The sequence below is a fragment of the Plecotus auritus genome (genome assembly GCF_963455305.1).
Source record: "Plecotus auritus genome assembly, chromosome: X".
In the NCBI taxonomy this organism is placed as follows: Eukaryota; Metazoa; Chordata; class Mammalia; order Chiroptera; family Vespertilionidae; genus Plecotus; species Plecotus auritus.
In genome coordinates, this window is record NC_137784.1 from 109,393,708 (window position 1) to 109,418,341 (window position 24,634).

Below are 24,634 nucleotides of genomic sequence, written 5' to 3' on the forward strand. Positions count from 1 at the left end.
ACAAAGAAAGGGTTCAGTAAACAAATAGTGTGAAAAAGATTTATAGGGAGCTAATTTTGCCTGTCAGGGGCCCATTTCACCTATTTTAAAGAACATACTATTTTTTAAGAACTTCAGCCTATTTATTATTTGAATGCAAACTGATTCTGCTTATTATAGATTAGAATAATCTACTGCTAAAATCCTATATCAGCAACAGATACTTTGGAATATGCTCATTAGAAATAAAACTGCAATTGTTTAAAGTTAGTTCACGGTTCAGATTAATGCATATCCTCTTTCCCCACCCTCATGAGTTAAATACAGTTCAGGAGGTATTAATCTAGCACAGTGGTCAGCAAACTGCGGCTCGCCATGGTTTGCCGCTCTGTTGACTAATGAGTTTGCCGACCACTGACCTAGACTCTCGATTCCAATAATTACAGGCTGCTGTTGTTCCTTGTGATTAAGCCCCTATTCCAGGGTCGGCAAACTCATTAGTCAACTGAGCGGCAAACCGCGGCTCACGAGCCGCAGTTTGCAACCACTGCTCTAGCACATCACTTATCATGAACACAGTGGAAAAACTAATAAGTGATCAAAAAAGGTCTTGAGCAACCAACACAGATATTTTAAATTCTGTAACTCTCTCCATAGCAAGTTATCTTACAGCTGATTTAATTCTTAACATATTAATCTGTCACACCAACTTGGGGAGATGGTGGGTTGTTCTTTTTTAAGTTCCTAACTGATTAGGAGAAAACAAGCTGCTACTTGAAAGGACATGGAGAGAAACTAGAAGTGACTGCAGACTGCAGAAAGGAGACAGGACATGTGTAAAATGTGCCTGTAAATAAATTAAAAAACACCAGTCTAGGACAATTTAGTGTAGAGTTACAAGACTATTCCTTACAAAACCCTGAAAACTATAATCGAGTATTATAGTGCAGTATAATAGCTAATAACTAAAATTATGCCTTGAAATGATCAAGCAAAATTTAGATTATGTTAAATATATGCTTTAAAAAGGCATATAAGTTTATAGTGGGGTGATCACTTAGTAAGGTATATAAATGTCTAATCACTATATTGTACACCTGAAATTAATATAATAACACACTGAGTGGCCAGATTATTATGATCTCTGAATTCATAATAATCTGGCTACTCAGTGTATATCCTATATAATAAAAGGCTAATATGCAAATTGACAAAACAGCAGAACAACCTGTGATGCGCACTGACCACCAGGGGGCAGATGCTCAATGCAGGAGTTGCCCCCTGGTGGTCAGTGAGCCAGAAGCCAGGATCATGGCTGGTGAGCACAGCGGTGGTACCGCCACTGCGGCACCACTGGGAGCGGGCCTAAGCTGTCAGTCGGACATCCCCCAAGGGCTCCTGGACTGCGAGAGGGTGCAGGCCAGGCTGAGGGATCTCCCCCAAGTGCACGAATTTCATGCACTGGGCCTCTAAAATACACACACACACACACACACACACACACACACACACACGAGAGGCCCAGTGCATGAATTCATGCATGGGTGGGGTCCGGCCAGCCTGGCCAGGGGGAGGGGACATGGACAGTTGGCCGGCCTGCCTGCTGGTCGAACTCATGGTTGAGGGGACAATTTGCATATTAGCCTTTTATTATATAGGATATACACTAAGTGGCCAGATTATTATGCGTTCAGAGATCATAATAATCTGGCCACTTAGTGTATATATCAACTGTATTTGAAAAATACATTTATTTTAAAATGGCAGATACATTTATACACACATACATATGATTTGTAACCATAATGGTTCACCTGGAAATGTTAAATGTGTTGATATTTAAAAAGATGAAGTTCATAATATTATCATATAATAATCACAAAATAAAAGCAACATTTATGCAGTGGTTAATATGTGCAGATATAACTCTTTTTCCTGCATAATTTCATTAAATTCAACTAATAATGCTAAGAGGTTTTTATTTTTATTTTCACTTTTTAAAAATTAAATTATGGGGGTAACATTGATTAATAAAATTAAATAGGTTTCAGATGAACAATTCTATAATACATCATTTGTATATTGTATTGTGTGTTTACCACCCAAATCAAGTCTCCTTCCATCACCATTTATTGCCCCCATATCCTCTTCTACTTCCACCTACCCCTCTTTCCCTCTGGTAATCACCATACTGTTGTCTGAGTATGAGGTTGTTGTTTTTCTCCTTAATCCCTCCACCTTTTCCCAAAGCACAGTAATACCCTCCCCTCTGAGAACATTATGCTAACTGAAATAAGCCAGTGAAGAGAAAGATAAGTACCATATAATTACATTCATATGTAGAATCTAATGAACCAAATAAACTAACAAACAAAATAGAAACTGACTCATAGATTTTTTTTAAAGTAGGTTTTAGTATCATTTCTACTTTAGAGTTGACGAAAGTGAATCTCACAGAGGTTAAGGAACCAAACCAAAGCCATAGAGATAGACCTAGGATTAGAACTCAGGCCAGTTCCTTGGCTATACACTATGACTTTCCAGTGGTCCAGAAAATACAGCTCTCTAAGAAACACTCTTTTCTTGAGGTCTCCAGCTCGCTAATGTTTTACTGTATTTTTGTTTTCCAAATTTCTATTTAACAGACATCTTGATTTATACCTTGGTACTGGCACAAGAACAGGTATATAGATCAATGGAACAGAATAGAGACCCCAGAAATCGACCGATGCCATTATGGTCCATTAATATTTGACAAAGGATAAAAGAGCATACAGTGCAGTAAAGATAGTCTCTTTAAAAAATGGTGCTGGGAAAATTGGACAAGTATATGCAAAAAAAAAAATGAAACTAGACCACTAATTTATACCGTACACAAGAATAAGCTTAAAATGGATAAAAGACTTAAATGTAAGTTGTGAAACCATGAAAATCCTAGAAGAAAGGATAGGTAGCAAAATATCAGACATCTCACATAGTAGAATTTTTGCTGATACATCTCCTAGGGCCGTGGTCGGCAAACTGCGGCTTGTGAGCCACATGCGGCTCTTTGGCCCCTTGAGTGTGGTTCTTCCACAAAATACCACGGCCTGGGCAAGTCTATTTTGAAGAAGTGGCGTTAGAAGAGGTTTAAGGTTAAAAAATTTGGCTCTCAAAAGAAATTTCAATCATTGTACTGTTGATATTTGGCTCTGTTGACTAATGAGTTTGCCGACCACTGTCCTAGGGCAAGAAAAACTAAGGCAAAAATAAACAAATGGGACTACATCAAACTGAAAAAGCTTCTGCACAACAAAAGAAACCACCAACAAAATGAAAAGGGAATCCACTATATGGGAGAACATATTCACCAATGATAGTCCTGATAAGGGGTTAATTTCCAAAATATATAAAGGACTCATACAACTCAACAAAAGGAAGAGGAACAATCCAATTAAAAAATGGGCATAGGACTTAAATAGACACTTCTCCAAAGAGGACATACAGACAGCCAACAGACATATCAAAGAATGCTCAACGTCACTAATAATCAGAGATGCAAATTAAAACTACATCCCTGCCAGAATGGCTACCATCAATAAATCAAGAAACAACAAGTTCTGGAGAGGATGTGGAGAAAGGGAACCCTCATGCACTGTTGGCGGCAATGAAGACAGGTCCAGCCACTATGGAAAAAGAGTATAGTTTCCTCAAAAAATTAATGATGGAACTGCCATTTGACCCAGTGATCCCACTTCCAGGAATATATCCTAAGAATCCTGAAACACCAATCAGAAAGAATATATGCACTTCTATGTTCTCAGCAGCATTATTTACAACAGCCAAGATATGGAAGCAGCCCAAGTGCCCAACAGTAGATGAATGAATAAAAAATCTTTGGTACATTTACACAATGGAATACTACACAGCTATCAAAAAGAAGGAAATTTTACCCTTTGTGAAAGCATGGAAGGACCTAGAGAGTATTATGCTAAGTGAAATAACCCAGTCAGAGAAAGACAAATATCACATGATCTCACTTATATGTGGAATCTAATGAACAAATTAAACTGATGAACAAAATAGGTCCAGAGGCATGGATGCATGGAAATACTGACAGATGTCAGAAGGGAAGAGGTTTGGGGGAACAAGAAGAGATTAACGAAAGAACTTATATGCATATATGCATAACCCATGGACACAGATAACAGTGTGGTGAAGGTTTGATTCCTGGTCAGGGCACATGCTTGGGTTTTGGGCTCAATCACTGGTAGGGGGCATGCAGGAGACAGCTTATCATTGTTTTCCCCTTATATCGATGTTTCTCTCTCTCTTTCCCTCTCCCTGTCTCTCAAAAATCAATTAAAATAATTTTTTTTTAAATTTTGATTTATAAGTAGAAAGATCTATGATCTAAGAGTCAGATTTGATGTTATATGTTTGTAAACATGTTTCATGTTGTAAGTTGAATGTAAAAATAATAGTAAATAGTACTGGCTGGGTGGCTCAGTTGGTTGGAGCCTTGTCCCATGTACCAAATGACTGTAGGATTAGATTCCCAGTCAGGGCACATACTTGGGTTGTGGGTTCGATCCCTGGTTGGGGCAAGAACAGGAGGCAACCAATCAATGTTTCTCTCTCACATTGATGTTTCTCTCCCTTTAAAATCAACTAAAACATATCCTTGGGTGAGGATTAAAAAAAAGTAATGGTAAAAAATACAGAACAAAACAGAAACACCATGAATGAGCCCATCCCAAATTCTCAGATCAGTCTCTATATAATAAGGATACTATTTTCAAATGAATAGTCAAGCAACAGAGATGAAATTTTAAAATATCAACTCATAAGTTAAGATCTGGTTCTCTTATTGTTTGCCCCTTCATTTTGGAGAATTTAACATGAAAATAGGCCATTGGAGCCTGAAGGAGAGGAAGGATTGCAGGGGTAGCTATTATGGAAGTTCTAGGAAAATCTGTTCATCAGCTGTTCTAAGAGAGCAATGAGGGCATAAAATGCATGCAGGCATAGTGTGTACCGGGGGAAAGAGGGAGGGTGGAAAGAGGCAAATGTCTTCATTAGAAGTAAAAGTGAGGGTAGCCTGCCACATCTTATCTAATAAAAGAGTAATATGCAAATTAACCATCACTCTGCTACACCCACAAGCCATGCCCACCAGCCAATCAGGAGCGAATATGCAAATAAACCCAACAAAGATGGCTAAGGCCACAGAGAGCAGGAGTGAGGCTTGGGTTTCCCTGGCAATGGAGGAAGCCAAGCTTTCCGCCTGCCCTTGCCAGCCTAGGCCTCCACTCAAAGCTACAAAGTTTCAATGATAGAAGATACATAAACCCAAACAGAAATGGCAGCAGCCACGGAGATGGAAAGAGCAGGAGGCTAGGGTTGCCCGCGGCGATGGAGGAAGTCAAGCTTCTGCAGCCCTGGCTGGCCCAGGCCTCCGCTTAAGGCTACAAAGTTTCAATTATAGAAGATACATAAATCCCAAGAGAAATGGCTGCCACCATGGAGCAAGCAGAAGGCTTGGCTCCGCTCCAGGCTACAAAGTTTCAATTGTACAAGATAAATAAACCCCAGATACCAGGGCCTCCGCTTGGGTTGCCAGGGGGCGTGGCTGGCCTGCAAACCACCACAGGCCCCTCGCCCAGGCCGCCCCATGCCCCAAGGGAACCCCCACCCTGATCCGGGATACCCTTCAGGGCAAACCAGCTGGCCCCCACCCCTGCACCAGGCCTCTATCCTATCTAATAAAAGAGTAATATGCAGATTGACCATCACTCCAACACACAAGATGGCTGCCCCCATGTGGTCAAAGATCCTGCCCCCATGTGGACACAAGATGGCCACCATAAGATGGCCAGCAGGGGAGGGCAGTTGGGAGGGACCAGGCCTTAAAGGGAGGGCAGTTGTGGGCGATCAAGCCTGCAGGGGAGGGCAGTTAGGGGTGACCCAGCTGGCAGAGGAGGGAAGTTGGGGGCGACCAGGCCTGCAGGGAAAGGCAGTTGGGAGGGACCCAGGCCTGAAGGGGGGCATAGTTGGGGGGGACCAGGGCTGCAGGGGAGGGCAGTTAGGGGAGACCAGGCCTGCAGGGGAGGGCAGTTAGGGGCAAACAGGCTGGCAGGGGATCAGTTAGGCATCAATCAGGCTGGCAGGGGAGTGGTCAGGGGGTGATCAGGCTGGCAGGCAGAAGTGGTTAGGGGCAATCAGGAAGGCAGGCAGGTGAGCAGTTGGGAGCCAGCAGTCCTAGATTGTGAGAGGGATGTCCGACTGCCCGTTTAAGCCCGATCCCGGTGGGATCGGGCTTAAACGGGCAGTCGGACATCCCTCAAGGGGTCCCAGATTGGAGAGGGTGCAGGCTGGGCTGAGGGACACCCCCCCCCCCGCCCCCGTGCATGAATTTCGTGAACCGGGCCTCTAGTGTACATATAAAGAAAAATGTACAGTGAAGCCATTTACTCATACAATTCCTTCTACCTAAATCAATGTTCTTTACTTATCTCTTCTTGTCTCAAGCCAAATCATTCAAGGGCCAGCTACAAATGTCACTTCTGCACGATGCCAATAGTTTTTTTTTCCCCTCTTTTACACATTTATCTCACACTGATGATTTTTTATTAGTTATTTATGTATGTGTCCCTGCTTCCCCCATCTCACCATGAGTTCCTTGAAGGCAGGGGACTCTTTCTCATTTCTGTAGTTCCTACAAATTCTAGCAGAAGGCCTGCCACATACTAGGCTCTAGGAAAATGTTGAATCAATAGCACTGGCTTCAGAGTGCATTATCGCCTAGCTTACCTGAAGGAGCATTTGTTCTCTTTCTTTTCTTGCTTGACTCCCCTCCATTCTCAATGAGGCCTTCTGTGACCAGAGGGCCACTGGAACTAGCAAACTGCAGTGGTTCGTTGTTGTTGGCAGGGTCAAAGGGCAGCTGGTTCAATCCTAAAGAAGAAAGAGAAGCCAAATTCCAGACTCTATTAAGGACTGGGATGTCTCCAGATTTTATTTTATGAGCCACTAGAGGAAAACTCTATATCTTAAGAGTCTAGGAGCAACCAGTGAATTCCTGAAACTAAATGCCCTCTGTAATTTTTATAGATCTCATTGACAATTAAAATTAAAATAAAGGTTTTTAGCTCTAGCCCGTTTGGCTCAGTGGATAGAGAGTTGGCCTGCAGACCAAAGGGTCCTGGGTTCAATTCCTTGGGTGCAGGCTCCTCCCCAGCCAGGCCGGCAACCAATCGATGTGTTTCTCTCACATCGATGTTTCCCTCTGTCTTTCCCTCTATCTTCCAATCTCCCTAAAAATCAATGGAAAAATATCGTTGGGTGAGGATTAACAAAAAATCAACAACAACAACAACAACAAAAGGTTCTTATAAGACTGTGGCTCTGTCATTTGTAAGATCCCTCCTGTTTCTTGGAAATTAACATGTTTGGTCAATTATCTTCTACCTTCTCCCTTAAATATATAGGATCCTCTTCAAATGTGGCTATATATAGTTGGACTCACTCTTTCTTTGGAAAAGCTTAGCCACATATATCTTAGATTATCTCTTGACATTTTCCCATGTTTTCATCACAAGGGCTGTTGAATTGATGCAGATATACTCATTAGACTATTCTGGTGTCCAAGCCTCTTACAATGATGATATAGAGGTTTCCAAAAAAGAAAACCATAATTACATAGCAAGTAAGAAAATGGAACAGACATAGACCTTGCAAAGAGGGATTATTTAGTAGATGAAGTGTTGTGGAGTTATGACTCAGGTTTGGGGACTGTTAATCACATCCTTTTCAAATGATGTCAGAAGCATGATCACTTTACTAGTAGCTGTTATATCACATAAAACGGCAAAAAGCATTTTCTACTCTCTAAGTCTTACATGATTCAGCCAGGGATGAGCAGAGATAGTTTGTTACTACTCTTCTGCCTGAACTCTCAAGTGCTTCAATTTAAAACTCCCTGCAATGTGGAATCAAAAGCTTTGCTAAAGCCCAATGTTAGGGTATCTCTCCTGAGCCTTTTATTCACTGATCCTCTAATCCTATCAGAGGAATTAGGTTGGCCTGCCATGGCTCTTTCTTTAACCCTCAATATTTCTATGACCCAGAGCTATATAATAATTCTCGAGGCAATGTTGTGAAATATCCATACAATCTTGGGATCCGGTCAGGTAAAGGTCAATCAAGTTTCAGTAAAATGAATGCTAAGGTTCTAACAAAATGACTTTACATTATAGTATTTAATAAAAAGTATCCCTATTCTAATGTTTCAGCCCACATAACAAGTACTATTTCTTCAGCAATCAGACTACTTGGACCACCTCTGTTAAATGTCTTCTGGGACTTGTCAAATATTCTTCCTTTATATCATCTGAGTAACTAAGTGAAATAATGAAAATTTGTGTTTGCCTTAAGTCAACTATTCACTGCATCACATCTATATCCTATTAAATCTCTACCATAACTAGAATTAAAGAAACTAACACCAATAACTTTGTATTAGAAAACATCCAGATCATAACTATTTTCAAAGAACACTAGACATTTATATAATTTACAAATAAAGATGTTTCCTTCACCCAAGTAGTTCCAGAGTCAAATATGATTAGTGTACTATTCCAAACATTTCTCAATATTTCTTTCTGGAGTATCATGCTGACAGAAACAAGTTCCATGGAAGATTGAATGGTATAGTGGAAACATTATGTGCTTCAAAGCCTGATATATCAGGGTTCAAATACTGGCTCTGTCCTTTACTAGTTGAGTAGCTTTTGGCAATTCTTATAATTTCCCTTAGTCTTAATTTTCATAATGTATAAAAGGGGGTTTATAACATTGCATAGGGTTGTTACAAAGAAACATACTATATACTTATAACATATATAACACTTTGTATAACATATATACATATTTAAAGTTATGATTATCTTATTATTCTTAGTAAATTTTAAAAAAAGATTTTTTTCTCTCTCTACACACACACACACACACACACACACACACACACACACACACACATCTGTATCCCTGGTGCTCAGTACCATGCCTGCCACATGTGAGTGTTGAATGAATGAATTAATACTCAATATTGTCAAAAGAGGTGACTCATTCTGTTAACTCATGTAGTGAGAGTGAAGACTTGATGGCTGATAATCAAGAATTAATGCCACAATTTAAAAGTTCTGATGCTGATTATATCAACATTACTTGAAATAACTAGATTTCAAATGCATCTTCATCACTTGAGTACTATGCTGCAGGATGGTAAAATCTTGATCAAAAGGAATGCTCAGGAATTAGGAGGTTCTGATTAATAATGGTTAATCAGGGAATGTTTTGTAATTTTGCATATGTTAATTTTACAGAATAATATATTAATTCATTTCTCTAGCTTATTAAGTAGACGAATAACGATCTTACAGAGATTCAGAGCCAGAGCCATGATCTGTAAAAGGAGGTTAATAGCAGTACCTTACTCATAGGACTGTTAAAAAGATTAAATTAGATCATGTACACTAGTATAGAACAATCTTCATCAAATCTGGCATATAGCAGATGCTCAATAAATATTAACTATTATTATAATTTTGAATTTCCATTTTTAATTTATAGAATTGTTGTATAATATGAGGAGATTGGTCTGAGTTGGTATATACTGATCTAAGGATATACTCTACCTTCCTCATTAAACCTTTTCATTGTTGTTTGTACCTTTTTTAAAATATATTTTACTGATTTTTTACAGAGAGGCAGGGAGAGGGATAGAGAAGTAGAAACATCAATGAGAGAGAAACATTGATCAGCTGCCTCCTGCACACCTCCTACTGGGGATGTGCCCGCAACCAAGGTGCATGCCCTTGACTGGAATCAAACCTGGGACCTTTCAGTCCACAGGCCGATGCTCTATCCACTGAGCCAAACCGGTTAGGGCTGTTTGTACCTTTTTCTAAAGGTTAAAGGAGTCCAGGAAAAAATCTGATGAATTAAAAGTATTCAGTTATAGACACTTGACTATAATCATTCTTGCCTTTTACTTAGTCCCAGGGATTTCGGTATTTTGTTCCTCATACAGAACTTTTGTTAGGCACTGAATAAGATTTTCAAGTACTTTCTGTGTATCCACCCCACATTATGATACAGATCTTGATGATTCAGCATACCATCTCAGGCCTTGTTTCTTACAGGAGAAGATCTCATATCAAGGAGAAAGAGACATGCCACTCAGTAAGCTGATTCACTTCATACAAATCCATATTTTATGTTGTCCAGGACCCAATACAGTTTCCAAAGATTTGCAGTTGGAGAACAAGGGCTAGAGAAATAGCAAAACCATATGATACTGATGCTTCCCAGTTACTTTCATTTTATTGTTTCATTCTTCCCTTAGGACAGCACTAAATAAACCAATAAATCAGGAAATCAATAGGTATTAATAGAATCTTTTCTGTGTCATGTATATGTGATCAATGCTGAATGTTATTTTAAGTAAAACTGCACCATTAAAACTATTTAAATTCTAAAAAAAAACAACCCACCACTTTAATTTCAAGAATCCTTGTTGCTAAAATTTCAATTATGATTTAAACTTAGAATATTATCAATTATATTGTACTTCTCACTCAAACTACAGAACTGATCTTTAAATCTCTTAGGGTAGCTATTTCTACCATTTTCTACTATACTGATGAAACTGAAAACATATTAGGAAGAAACTTTTGAGGTTATGTAGTTCATTCTTCTATGCAAAACAGGAATCATCTATGAATTCCTGACAGGTCTAATTCCAGGGGGCATTTCTTAGCCTGGGGATTCCTTGCAATGCTCCTGGGAATTCAGCTTGCTTTCTTTAACTTTGAAAAAAACTACCACCTATTCTATTTTGAGGGGTCCTTCCATCTTCTAAAAACTGCCTAGGATGCATTTTGTTTAACTGTTAACTCACTTGCAATCCTTAAAATGAGCACATGAATGTCTAACTTTTTAAGGGTTCTACTGCAAGCAAAATAAATGAGTCACAAATAATTAACAGAGCAGTTAGAGATTTTCTAAATTCTTATATATTTCTCACAGTCCTTGCTTTTGTTCCTGAGGATAAAGTTAATAACACTTTGAACCTTGATCATTCATTTCTCCTCATCTCTTGCGCCCTCATTGCCAAAGCCTACAAAATGTACAGTTTTCTAAAGAGAAGCACAAATTGATATGATAAAGGAAAATGGACAATAAATATTAGTATTATAGATTTCTGTATCTTTTTATGTTCACAATTAAATAAGTCCATGTGGTAATATAATTTCATCTAAAACCAGGTTGACCAGTTGTTATTTCATGCCATGTCAAAATACAGATTATCTGAGTTAATAACACATTTGAAGCCACCTTAGAAAGTACTTTATGTATATTGGAGAAGGATGGGGCTGGGGACTTGGATAATGACATTTCTTATCCAATGGAACCAGGGGATTTAAGATCTCAGAATGAAGTGTGGTTCTCAGTGAATCCTCCAATCTGCAGGTCAAGCAGTTCATAAGCAGTGATATCTGCAATACAGATGCAAATTATTCTTAGGCTTTGAGGAAAGCACTGAAGAATTTTCATGATTCTTGTGAAAGATCAATGATCTCTTTGTGCCCAGCTGCTATAATAGTTAATGTCACAATTTACTTTACAGAGCTTTCTACTATCAGGTCAAATTAGGACTAACCTTCATGATGGAATCTAACACTTTTAATGACTGCCCCAGGTTATATTATAGAAACGTGACCCTGAGGGTCCTTGCCACTTTTCATTTGCATCTGTGGCCCACAGACTTAAGATGGTATATCCTTAGCAAAAAAAAAAAAAAAAAAAAAGGCACACAATTCTACTCTGGATTAGTTCCTTTTCAAAAAAATGGTAAGGTCCTGAGAAATCTGGTAAATTCAATTCAAGGCAGAAATCTCCCGACAGATATTTATGTTGAAAAAATAAAATAACAATTTTTGTGCAAAAGGAATATTATAAGTAATTTGTGTATAAAATAAACTTACATAATGTGAGTCCTATTTTCCAATTGACCAGTTTAAAATCAGGTATGGGACTCCATGGTAAGGGGAAGAAGAGGGTCTCCAACTTCGTTTTTTTAATTCACAATGCTTACTTTTGGAGAAATAAGCATTAGGATAATGGCGAGGTGCTTAATGTGCTGGAAGAAGCTCTAATAAGATTTATCCATTTCTGGGAGCCCCTCCTTCCTCAATCTAGGCAGGAAAAACTCTGATTCTCTATTTTCAGCTCTCACTACCCAGTGGCTCCACCTGCTATTTCTGAGGGAATATTTATAATGTCTAAAAGAGTTGGACTGCAATATCACTTTCTAGCCACAGAGGTTAGCGGCCAAAACAAATAAACATTTCTCTGTTCCAGGTCTGAGCTGATATCAAACAAATGAAACTTACTTTGGCAATTTCGTGAGTTTAATATTCTGTATAAGTGGTTTAGCTGCAGCCACGTTAAACTGTAAAAGATTAATGGGTAAGTGAAGGTGAAGGGAAGTGATGAGACAGAAAAGGGCCAAAGCCCTCTTCTACTAAGAGGCTTGCTTGAATGGTGGTGAACATAAGACCTTCATCAGAGCAAAATTTACGCTTAAGTTGCCTTTTTCAAGGTGTGATCAGGTCATGGTGGATTTCACTGACAGTGATTTTTTGGCAACTTTTAGTGACTCCCCAAACTATGTAGTCAGGTATTCAGGTCCTTCATAATTAAGCTCTATGCATTTCAAGCCTTGTCCCCTACTGTGCCCCAGTTTGTACTCTACCCCAACAATTCTTGAACTTTAATGTGCACACATGTTCCCTGGGGATCTTATTAAAATGCAGATTTTTATTCAGCAAGTCTGGGTTGTGGTCTGTTTTCTAACAAGTTGCTAGATGATGCTGATGCTGGTGAGAATCACACTAGAGTAGAAAAGGCTGACACTTTAGCAAAATGGGACTACCTAGAATTCATCGAATCATTATAGTACTTTCCTACCTCCACACCTTTAGCTCACACTGATCCTCTACCTTCTTCTTGATTTCCAACCTTCAAAATACTACCCTTCCTTTAGGGTTTATCTCAGATGCTATTTCCTTCATGATGCCTTTCTTTATCCACAGCCACCCAATCTAACACATACACAGCAATGTGGCAGGGCCACTGGGGGAACTACCATTCACTGGCTATTAAAAATGTGCCCTATTTACATGCATTATCCCATTATTTTATTTTCCAGTTATTATTCCCATTTTACAACTGCATGTAGAAACCCCATATATGGATCTTAATAGGTCTATGGACACAAGGTTCAGATTCCTGCATTATAAATTTCAGTCAAGAAAAGGCAATCCCTAGAGATGTACCATCTAACACAGTTGACTTATCTGCATGTAGCCATTTAAATCTATTTAAATTAATTGAAATAAAACAAAATGAAAAGATCAATTCCCCAGTTATACTAGCCACATTTCAAGTGCTCAATAGCTACATGTGGCCAGTAGCTACTGTATTAGACTGCACAGAATAGAATATATACTTCCATCATCACAAAAAATTTTACTGGAGAGCGTTTCTCTAGATTCAAACCCAAATCTACTACTTATCAGATATGCACTTACAAGGGGTATAAAACAATTCACTTGAAAATCTCTGAGACTGTTTCCGTACTGTAAATGGGGATGATAATGGCCCCCCCTCCCCGCCTTATAGGGAAGTGAGAAAAATTAAATGAGAATGTATGTTTAGGGTCTAGCACAGCCATGGGCAAACTACGGCCCGTGGGCCGGATTCCGCCCATTCGGCTGTTCTATCCAGCCCACGGAGCCGAAAGAGCGGAGGGTTCTCTTGCTCTCCCCTCCGCTCCTTCACCAGCAGCAGTGTTAACATGGCAACATCAGGAAACACGGCCGAAGCTCCTTCTTCTGAGTGGGCGGATTTATATCCGCCCATTCAGTAGAAGGAACGACCTCTCAATCTTCCAGAGGCTCCTTGTAATGCCCGCAGACGCGTCTCCAGACATCACCCTGGGAATGCGTAGACACGTTATCGTGGTGATGTAGGGAGACACACCCCTGGAGAGCACAGTATCAGAGCCTTTCTGAGGTAAGATTAAGAGCTCTACTCAAACACAATTTTTTCCTGTTCCCACATTCTGTACATCACAATGACTTGTTAATAAAACAACAAAGACTTTCAGCTTTTAGGGCTTGTATCCACTGCAGTTTTTTTTCCCACTGCGGACGCGCGCAGCAGGGAAAAAGACACACAGAGGACATGTCACACTAGCCATGCTGTGGCTGCATTTTTTTGCTGATAAGGATGTGGTATCAGTACCGCTACCGTGGCCACTAACCACATGTGTTAGCGGCAAAACAAATGCATTTTGCGCTGCGTTTGCTTCTCCCCCTTGCGCCTGTAAAAATGCATGCTACAGGGCATTTGTGTTAACATGCACCACTGCACATTAGCATCAACGCAAACATGATGGAAACCTGTGTACCCTGCATTAACCCTAGCTGTGCTGCATTGAAGTACTGCACCACACTGAAACGGCAGCACGGCTAGTGTGAATGAACCCTAATTCAGTGGGTTGAACAAAAAGATTGTAAAGAAATGTGATGAATTAAAGATTTTATTACAAAATCGCTTAATTTCAGGGTTTCAGAAGTAATTGGACAAATGAAAAACTGAAAATCAAATGTTCATATCTAATACTTGGATGAAACCCTTTCCTGGTAATGACAGCCTGAAGTCTTGTACTTATGGACATCACCAGATGCTGGGTTTTCTCCTTTGTAATGCTCTGCCAGGCTGTCACAGTAGGGGTATATATATAAATATCCTGCCATTTCCAGCTTTTAATAAGAAAAACTGTTGCAATGGGCATTTCAAAGTGGCACTCGGTTGTATTTATAGAGTCCAGTGGATGCAATCTGACATTAATAATGGGCTCTTTCACATTATGTGCACTGCGGCTGTTTTTTGCCAGTAACGGAAGTGCTAGTGGTAACTACTGGTTACCCATGTTTTGCACTGGCCTAGCACCTCCTATACAAGTGTGTCTGGAAGACACAGCAATGTGCAGCTATGTGTGTTACCACAAACAAGGGGCATGTGTGAAAGATACACAGGTTTCCTATGGAGGAAAGGGGTTGTTCTCTATGGTCAGGGTGTGCCTCTGTCCCATGTCTGAACTTTTTCAGATGATTTTGTTATATATATATTTTTAGAAGACCAAAAATGTTATAGTAGAGCAAATTTAATCACTTGTTTTTATACTTTACTGTCTTATTTTAGTAAAGAATTTAATAAGAGAACCGTACTGTTGGTTTTAGCCCAATATTACACATGAGTGGACCAAAGAAAAGGAAAGTGGACAGTGAATGCCGAGTGTTTAAGAGGGAGTGGACAACAAAATATTTTTCACCGAAGTCCGATCAATGCCGGTATGTCTGATATGCCAGGAAACACTTGCAGTCTTCAAAGAGTACAATCTCAGCCGTCACTTTGCCACAAAGCATGGCAACTATGCTAGCAAGCAGTCACCTCAAGAACGGGAGGCTACTGCACAGAGGTTGATGGCTAAATTACAGGCTCAGCAAAATGTCTTTCACAGACAAACTGCAATTCAAGAGACAACTACCAAAGCAAGTTTTATGCTATCATTCAAATTAGCAAAAGCTAGCAAACCTCTCTCTGAAGGCGAGTTTTTGAAAGAATTATGATAGAGACAGCAGGTCTCTTGTGTCCAGAGAGCAAAGGCAAGTTTGAAAAACTCAGCTTATTGCGCAGGACAGTGACTTGTTGAGTGGAACTGATTGATGAAGACTTGGCCAGCAAGTTAAATAGTAAGGCAGAGTTCTTTAAGTTTTATTCACTAGCATTGGATGAAAGTAATGACGTAAAGGACACTGCTCAGCTCTTAATTTTTATCCGAGGGATTAGTGACAATTTTGAAATTACAGAGGAATTTTTAGCCATGGAGCCACTGAAAGGAAAAACACGGGGAGAGGACTTGTATGACCGGGTGTCTACTGTCATCGAGAAAATGAAGCTACCATGGAGTAAACTTGCTAATGTCACAACAGATGGGTCTCCAAATTTAACTGGAAAAAATGCTGGACTGCTAAAAAGAATTCAGGATAAAGTGAAAGAGGAGAACCCTAAACAAGATGTTATTTTTCTTCACTGTATTATTCACCAGGAATCATTGTGCAAGTCTATATTACAACTTAATCATGTTATTAATCCAGTCGTAAAGCTTGTTAATTTCATTCGAGCAAAGGGACTTCAGCACCGCCAGATTATTAAGTTTCTGGAGGAAACTGATGAGGATCAATACGACTTACTTTACCACTCTCGTGTCCGCTGGTTGAGTTTGGGCAAAGTTTTCCAACGAGTGTGGGAGCTCAGAGAAGAGATTGGCGCATTTTTGAAATTAAAGGGGAAGTCTGACGAATTTACTGAGCTGAGTGACAAGAAATGGCTGTGTGACTTTGCATTTGCTGTAGATATATTTTCACATTTGAATGAGCTAAATGTGAAGCTACAGGGAAAAGATCAGTATGTACATGACATGTACACTAATGTGAAAGCCTTTAAATCGAAGCTGATTTTCTTTTCCAGACAAATTTCAGACAAAGTCTTCACTCATTTTGCCACACTAGCCACACAGAAGGAGACCATCCAAAACGTGAAGAAATACAGCAAATCACTGGATGACCTGCATGCAGAATTCTGTCATCGGTTTTCTGATGTTGAAAAAATTGACCAGTCACTTCAACTGGTGGCCTGTCCTTTGCCACAAAACCCTGAAACAGTACCAGAAGAGGTGCAACTGGAACTCATCGATCTTCAGTCTGACTTTGTCCTAAAGAAGAAATTCAGCTCTCTTGAACTAAGAGACTTTTATGCTTCACTTAATGAAGCCACTTTTCCAAACATCCGGAGGATGGCACAGAAGATACTGGTGCTGTTTGGGTCAACCTATGTTTGTGAGCAGACATTTAGCGTCATGAACATCAACAAAGCCCCTCACAGATCCAGCTTAACTGACGAACACCTCAGATCTATCCTGAGAATAGCCACAACAAAACTAACTCCAGACTTTGATGCATTAGCTAAAAAAGGAGACCAACAACACTGTTCCCACTGAAGTTGATGTTTTAAAGACCAAAAACCTTTCAACCCAGTCTACATTGTCATCTACATCTACGTCCCGGGCATAATTTGGAAGTTGCACTAAAGAAAATGTTTAATTTACTGTTTACACATTTTGTTCTTTTCTATTTGTTTTAGTTTTAAATTATTTTATTATATTTAAGTTTAATTTGAAAGGCTTTTGTACCTTTCCTTTGTTAGGCAATTTTATTTTGCCTTTGCCATCTTCAATATAAGGTATGCTATTGTGCTATGATTCCTCCATTTTTTGAAGTTTCAAATTATAATAATTAGTGTTTACATTATTCTTGTTAAAATGTTTGAAATGAATAAAACTATTGAAATAAAAAAAAAGACCGTACCCTTTTATATAATGATGTTTACTTTGAATTTATATTAGTTCACACAAACACTCCATCCATGCTTTTGTTCCGGCCCTCCGGTCCAGTTTAAGAACCCATTGTGGCCCTTGAGTCAAAAAGTTTGCCTACCCCTGGTCTAGCACATACTAGACATTAAATGAATGCTAGCTCCCTTCTAACTCAATCAGGGAGTTATATGAATTTGCTTCATAAATGGAATAAGAAAATTTGAGTAGTGTGGCTTCTTAGGCCCCCAGACTAAATCCTATTTACAGCTTGGAAGATGTTAGCTTTGCATTAGTTTTATAACTTTTTCTTTCAGATAATACACAGTCATCAAGGTAAAGCATTAATAAATAATGCTGGGAGTAGTCAGTGATTGCTCTTTGCTTGTACTATTTTTAGGAGAAGAGACTATATTTGTCACCACCTTGAACTTTCCAACATGAAAAAACCACATTTTCCCCTTACAACTGAAATGCCTCCCCTCAAAGCTTTAATCAGTGCTCAGTTTCAGCTGGGTGTTTTATAATTAGAACACTGCTAACAGTGACACTAGAGCCGGAATGGAGAAGGAATATTTTTCTCTAAATCCATATTTTCCTAAGCTCAAAGTGTTCTCTGTGTTTTCCTATGGGACTGAAATATCCCAGCCCTGGAAAAGGTGAATTGTTTGAGAAAAGTCTAAACTAAATCTGTTAAGGTATTTGAGTTCCATGAGCAGAAAAACAAAATACATATTTCCAACTTCAAGAAGAGGAATGCTTCAGACTCTTTTCCCCTGTACAATTCAAGGCTTGGAAAACAAAGCACAATCATATTCCTCAATGAAAACAAAGTTCAAAAAATGTTGATTTGATAGAAGTTCAAAATGACAGATGGTAGACAGGTGATGTATCATTTTCCTTAGGATAAAGTCTGGCAGTCTTCAGAGGAATTGAGAAAGCCTTATTTTTCTGTAGTTTAGTCCTGAAAACAGTTATAGCAACTACTCTCCTCTCTATATCGTTGGGGGTGGGGGACTAAAAAGATGGTTTTTCATCAGTGCCTACTTTGTGCTGGCTCTATGGCATGCTGCAATTCCTTTTGGCCAATTTTCCATTTGAATGACAGGAATAGGGCAGGTTCTTAACACACTGACCATTAAGTTATCTGTTTACTACTTGTATGAGAATGTGCCCAGAGGTATTGTATTATGGGTGTCTCTGTCTAAATAAAATAAATAATTGCAGATTTCAGAGCCTGAGGACAGAGAATTGTTCTGGTATTGAAATTGGAGTCTATCTTGTCAGATCTGTAATGAGGTCTTCCCTTCAGGCTGATTGATTTCATAAAGCTGAGGTAATTATCAAAAGCAAGCACAGTTCTCCTGCAGAAACCACTCCACTGCTTTTGAAAACGAGATAGTCAGCTGGATCTGGTCAGGAGCCTAGGCTGAGCCAGCCATTTCAGTAGGAACAGTTACACACATACAAAGTATAGCAACCCACTGTAATAGATTCTTAAGACAACAGTAAATAAGTGGTAAATAAGATTAAGCAAAATAATTTCATATGCTGTGAGTAGCAGTCAGATAAATCTGCATTTCAGTGCAGGATGCTTTAAAGGGGAGAATGAGAGCTGGAAATCTTTTTGGTTTTGGAGAGTTAATTTTATGAATTAATGCTAGGATATGCATATCCTTTAAGACTGGTGCACTGCACTGCATGAATAACATTTGTATCTTTGCTTTCCCCCAAATGTACACAATAATTTCACCAGATTTCCTTTCTTCATTCATTTAGCCTTCATTAACTATTTATCCAATCACTGTGCTACAATTTTAATTATCTTCTAATTAACCAATGAGTTTGTGATTTAGCAATCCCTAAGGATAGCACTGCATAAATACAGTAAATCTTCATTTACATGTTCAAAAATGCTATGCTTCCTCCTTTCCCCACCCCATTAATTTTGCTATACTGTATCGTTAATGTTCTGGAGTTATGCTTTCTGCATTCCTAATCTTAGATTCTTATTTGGACTAGTTTTTCAAGAATGTATGATAAACAACTCTGCTTTTGGCTGTGAAATTAAACACGCAGGAGGAAACAGAGAGTCCTATAATATGCCAATGCATCTTTGTAGATCTATAGCTCCCCTATAATAATTACACTCCAGGAGTATCAATATAGGGCACTGACAAGTGATTAACTTATTTAGAGAGGTCCCTGGGCTGAAGTCAAGCTACTACTGAGGAGAAAGTTAGAATCTACTTGAGAAGACATGTGACTGTAAAGAAAAAGCCTGCAAAAAAAGAATTAATCTGTGTTTAAAACAACTCTTACTATTGTTGTTGTATAAAATAATATGTAGGATCTTAATTTTGCTCCAGGCTGGAGTCTAATTGAGTATTCAATATGTATTGGAATAAATGAATCTATGAAATAAAATTGACAAGATAGTCTCTCTCCTTATTCATCCAATTCATTCAAATAATTCTGTGTGCCTGGCAGTATGCTAGGCCCTCAGTTTTCAAGAGTTAATAAGATACAACTTTCTTTCAAAAAGATCTCAAAGGAAGGCAGATAAATACACAGAAATTCTGGCCCAAATTATTTTATCAGCTTTATCTCTTGCACCTTCCCCCAAATACCATTTACTTCATTCCTACCAAATTTCTCAAATTCTTCAAATACACTATGCTTTTTCATGTCTCTGTGCTTTGAAAAATTATCCTAATATATAAAAAGCCAGGGGCCATCATGACCAAAACAACTGAACAACGACCGAACAGCAGGCTGCGTGGGGTGACCAGGCCAGCAGGGGGGGTCAGTTGGGGGCAACCAGGCCAGCAGAGGGGGGCAGTTGGGGGCGATCAGGCTGGCAGGCAGAGGCGGTTAGGGGTGATCAGGCTGGCAGGGGGGAAATTAGGGGTGATCAGTCAGGCAGGCAGGTGAGCAGTTAGGAGCCAGCGGTCCCAGATTGTGAGAGGGATGTCTGACTACTAGTTTAGGCCCAATCCCTGGGATGGGACCTAAACCGGCAGTCGGACATCCCCCAAGGAGTCCCAGATTGGAGAGGGTGCAGGCTGGGCTGAGGGCCCCCCCCCGGCATGAATTTTGTGCACTAGGCCTCTAGTTTATGTGATAATCACACTTAATATGAGATCTACACACTTAATAAATTTTTAAGTGTACAATACAATATTGTTAACTGTAGGCATGATGTTGTATGGAAGATCTCTAGGATTTATTCATCTTGCATAATTCAAATTTTATGCCCATTGATTAGCAATTTTCCATTTCTCCCACCCCTCAGTCACTGGTAACCACCATTATATTCTCTGATTATATGAGTTTGACTATTTTAGATACCTTTTGTGTCTGGCTTATTACACTTAGCATAATGTCTTCAAGGTTCATCCATGCTCTTGCATATCGCAGGATTTCTTTCTTTTTTATGGCTGAATAATACTATTGTATGTATATACCACATTATTAGTATCCATTCATCTGTTGGACATTTAAGTTGTTTCCACATCTCAGCTATTTTGAATAATGCTGCAATGAACATTGGGTTGCTAATATCTTTTTGAGATCCAAACTTCAATTATTCTGGATAAATACTCAGAAGTGGTATTGTTGGGTCATATGGTAGTTCTACTTTTAATTTTTTGAGGAACCTCCATATGTTTTTCATAGCAGCTATACAATTTTGCATTCTCACCAACAGTGTACAAGGCCTCCAATTAATCTACATTCTCACCAACACATCTATCTATACATATAAAAGCTTAAGTGACTGAAAGACCGAATGACCGAACAACTGAATGACTGGTCTACCGATCGCTATGATGTGCACTGACCACCAGGGGGCAGACGCTCAATGCAGGAGCTGCCCCTTGGTGGTCAGTACACTCCCACAGCCAACCTCCCATAACCGGCCAACCTCCCGTGGTCCCTCCCCCTGGCTGTCTGGCCCCAATGGCCCTGATCAGGCCTGCGGAGCAACCTCCCATGGCCCCTCTCCCCTGCTGGCCAACCTCATGCAGCCCCTTCCCCCAGCTGGCCAACCTCCCACAGCCCCTTCCCCTGGCCAACATCCCGCAGCCCCGATTGGCTCCAATCGTCAGCCAGGCTGAGGGACCCCACCTGTGCACAAATTCGTGCACTGAGCCTCTAGTTTTTTTATAATAGCCATCCTCACCAGTGTGGTGATATCTCATTGTAGTTATGATTTGCATGTTCCTGATGATTAGGGACATTAAACATATATTCAAATACATGTTGGCCATTTGTATATCTTCTTTGGAGAAATATCTATTCAAATCTTTAGCCCATTTTTCAAAGTACCTGAATAGATATGTCTCCAAAGAGGACATACAAATGGCAAATAGACATATGAAAAGATGCTCTACATCACCAATCATCAGAGAAATGCAAATTGAAATCCCAAAGAGATATAACTTCACACTTGTCAGAATGGCTATCATCAATAAATCAACAAACAAGTGTTGGCCAGGATGTGGAGAAAAGGGAACCCTCATACACTGTTGGTGGGAATGCAGATTATTGGTACAGTCACTATGGAAAACAGTATGGAGATTTCTCTAAAAAATTAAAAATGAAACTGCCTTATGCCCCAGTGATTCTACTTCTGGGTATATATCGGAAGAAACTCCAAACACGAATTAAAAAGAACATATGCATGCCTATGTTCATTGAAGCATTATTCACAATAGCCAAGATATGGAAGCAACCCAAGTGCCCATCAATGGATGAGTGGATAAAAAAGTTACGGTACATATACATAATGGAATATTACTTGGCCATAATGAATGAATTTTACCATTTGCAACAGCATGGATGACCTAAAGGGTATTATGCTAAGAGAAATAAGCCAGTCTAAGAAAGAGAAATACCATTTTAATTTCACTTATATGTAGAATCTAAAGAACAATATAAACAAATAAACAAACAAACAAAAACCAGACTAATAGATACAGAGACCAGACTGATGATGGCCAGAATGGAAGAGGTTTGAGAGACTGGGTAAAAAAGGTGAATGGATTGAGAAATACAGATTGGTGGATACAAAATAGTCATTGGGGACATGAAGTACAGCATAGGAAATATAGTCAATAGCATTGTAATAATTATGTATGGTGCCAGGTGAACAGTGGAAATATCAAGGGGAAAACTTTTTAAAGTACGTTATTGTCTAACTAGTGGCCTGGTGCATGAAATTCGTGCACATTAAAAGGGAATTAGAGGAAATATTTTAATATTGCTATTTGCCCTTTCTCTATAATAGAAGTGTCAGAGATGAAAGAAAATTAGTAAAATGTATATGAAAATCTCCCTCCTGTCAGAGTCTGGGGCGCGCCGCGGGACCCAGAGTCAAGTCCCCGCGCCCCCACGTGCACCTCAAAATCACGCGAGACCCAGACCCAGCCGACCCCACCCCTGTCAAGCCCCACAGGGCAGGGGGTGCAGCCTCGGGTCCCCTGTCAAGCCCCACCGGGCGGGGGGCACAGCCTCAGGTCCCCTGGCGCAGCCTCAGGTCCCCCAGCCCAGTACCGGGGAAGGGGGCACAGCCTCAGGTCCCCCGACCCCGGCGCCCGAGGGTGCGAGAACCATTTACATATTAGCTCTTTATTATATAGGATACCTATGCTGTATACTTGAAACTAATATAAAATAATATTGAATGTAAACTGTAACTGAAAAAAAATAAAAATCGTTAACCCCTTTTTAAATTGGGTTATTAGGATCTTTTGTTTTCTATTGAGTTGTAGGAGTTCTTCATATTTTTTGGAAATTAACCCCTTATGTTTTCTCCCATTCAGTAGGTTGCCTTTTCGAAATTAATTGTTTACTTTGCGCTGCTAAAGCTTTTTACTTTGATGTGATACCACTAGGCTATTTTTGCTTTTGTTGCCTGTGCTTTTGATGCCATATCATGAAATCACTGTAAAGAGCAATGTCATGAAACTTTCTATGTTTTCTTCTAGGAATTTTACAATTTTAACTTTTACAGTTAAATGAGTTGATTTTTCTGTATGGGATAAGATACGGGTCCAAATTCATTTTTTTTCTTTTTGCATGTAGATAGTTTTCTTAACACCATCTTTTGAAGAGACTATCTTTTTCCCATTGTGCATTCTTGACATCGTTGTTGAAGATCAGTTGAAAATATATGCATGGATTTATTTCTGGGCTCTCTATTCTATGCTTCTGTACATACCATTCTCTTGGCTTAAGGTACAGATTTCCATTTTCCTACACGAAGAACTTTTACTCATCCTTCAAAACCCTGCTCAAATGTCACTTGTTCAGTGAAATGTTTCCTAATCCCCAATGGCTCTCTCCCCAGAGACTTTTTATCAGAGCACTTATTTCAGGACCTCAGCATTTATTCTGGATGTTTATGGATTTGTGTTCTGGGTGGGGGAGGGGGTTGTCGACATCTGATCTGTGCACTAGAAAGCTCACACTTATGGCAGAATAAAGAATGCATTGGAGGCGACAAGGCACCAGAGGCAGAGAGGCCAGTTAGAAATCACAGTGATATAGTGGATAGATAACAGTAGTGTCACCTGAGACAGTGGCAATGGATGGAAAGAAATGAATGGACTTAAGAAATACTCATGAAGTGAAATCATCTGTATTTGGTCTCTGATTGCATTTAGAAGTTGGTGGGGGAAAGCAAAGTCTGAAATGACTCCATTTTAAAACTCTTAAGTCACAATCCTGAATGTCTTGCAATGTTTGTGGGCTTTGGTATGAGAAAAGTACAGTCCATTGGAAACATATCCACAAAGCAATGAAGAAAAATAAAACTGCTTCCAATCTCTATTTGCCATGACATAAAGGCTGCCAGGAAACACCAACAAATGGTGTACACTTGACATGTACTATGAATTCTTAACAAAGCCTATCAAAAGATAGAAATTTCTCTGGAAAAAAATAAAGCATAATCATCTCAGAGACAGGATAACATATTATTGGGCTAAGGAGAGAGAAAAACATTTTAATAATAGGTCTCAGCATTCACTGACAAAAGTGTCTTTGAAGGTCAGGAATACTTAATAGATTCCTTCCCTTTCTCCCCTCATATCTTTTCCTTTTCTC

At 39.4% G+C, this 24,634-nt stretch overlaps 1 protein-coding gene across 4 annotated transcripts in view; it reads right to left on the reverse strand.

Moving 5' to 3' along the window:
* The window catches only part of ENOX2 (ecto-NOX disulfide-thiol exchanger 2), a 330,767-nt gene that overhangs the window by 176,474 nt on the left and 129,659 nt on the right, over positions 1 to 24,634 (reverse strand). For all 4 annotated transcript variants that reach the window (XM_080653885.1, XM_080653884.1, XM_080653886.1 and 1 more), the window contains one exon: positions 6,772 to 6,915. The gene's annotated coding sequence lies outside the window, so the exon portion shown is untranslated. The remainder of the gene's footprint in view (positions 1 to 6,771; positions 6,916 to 24,634) is intronic.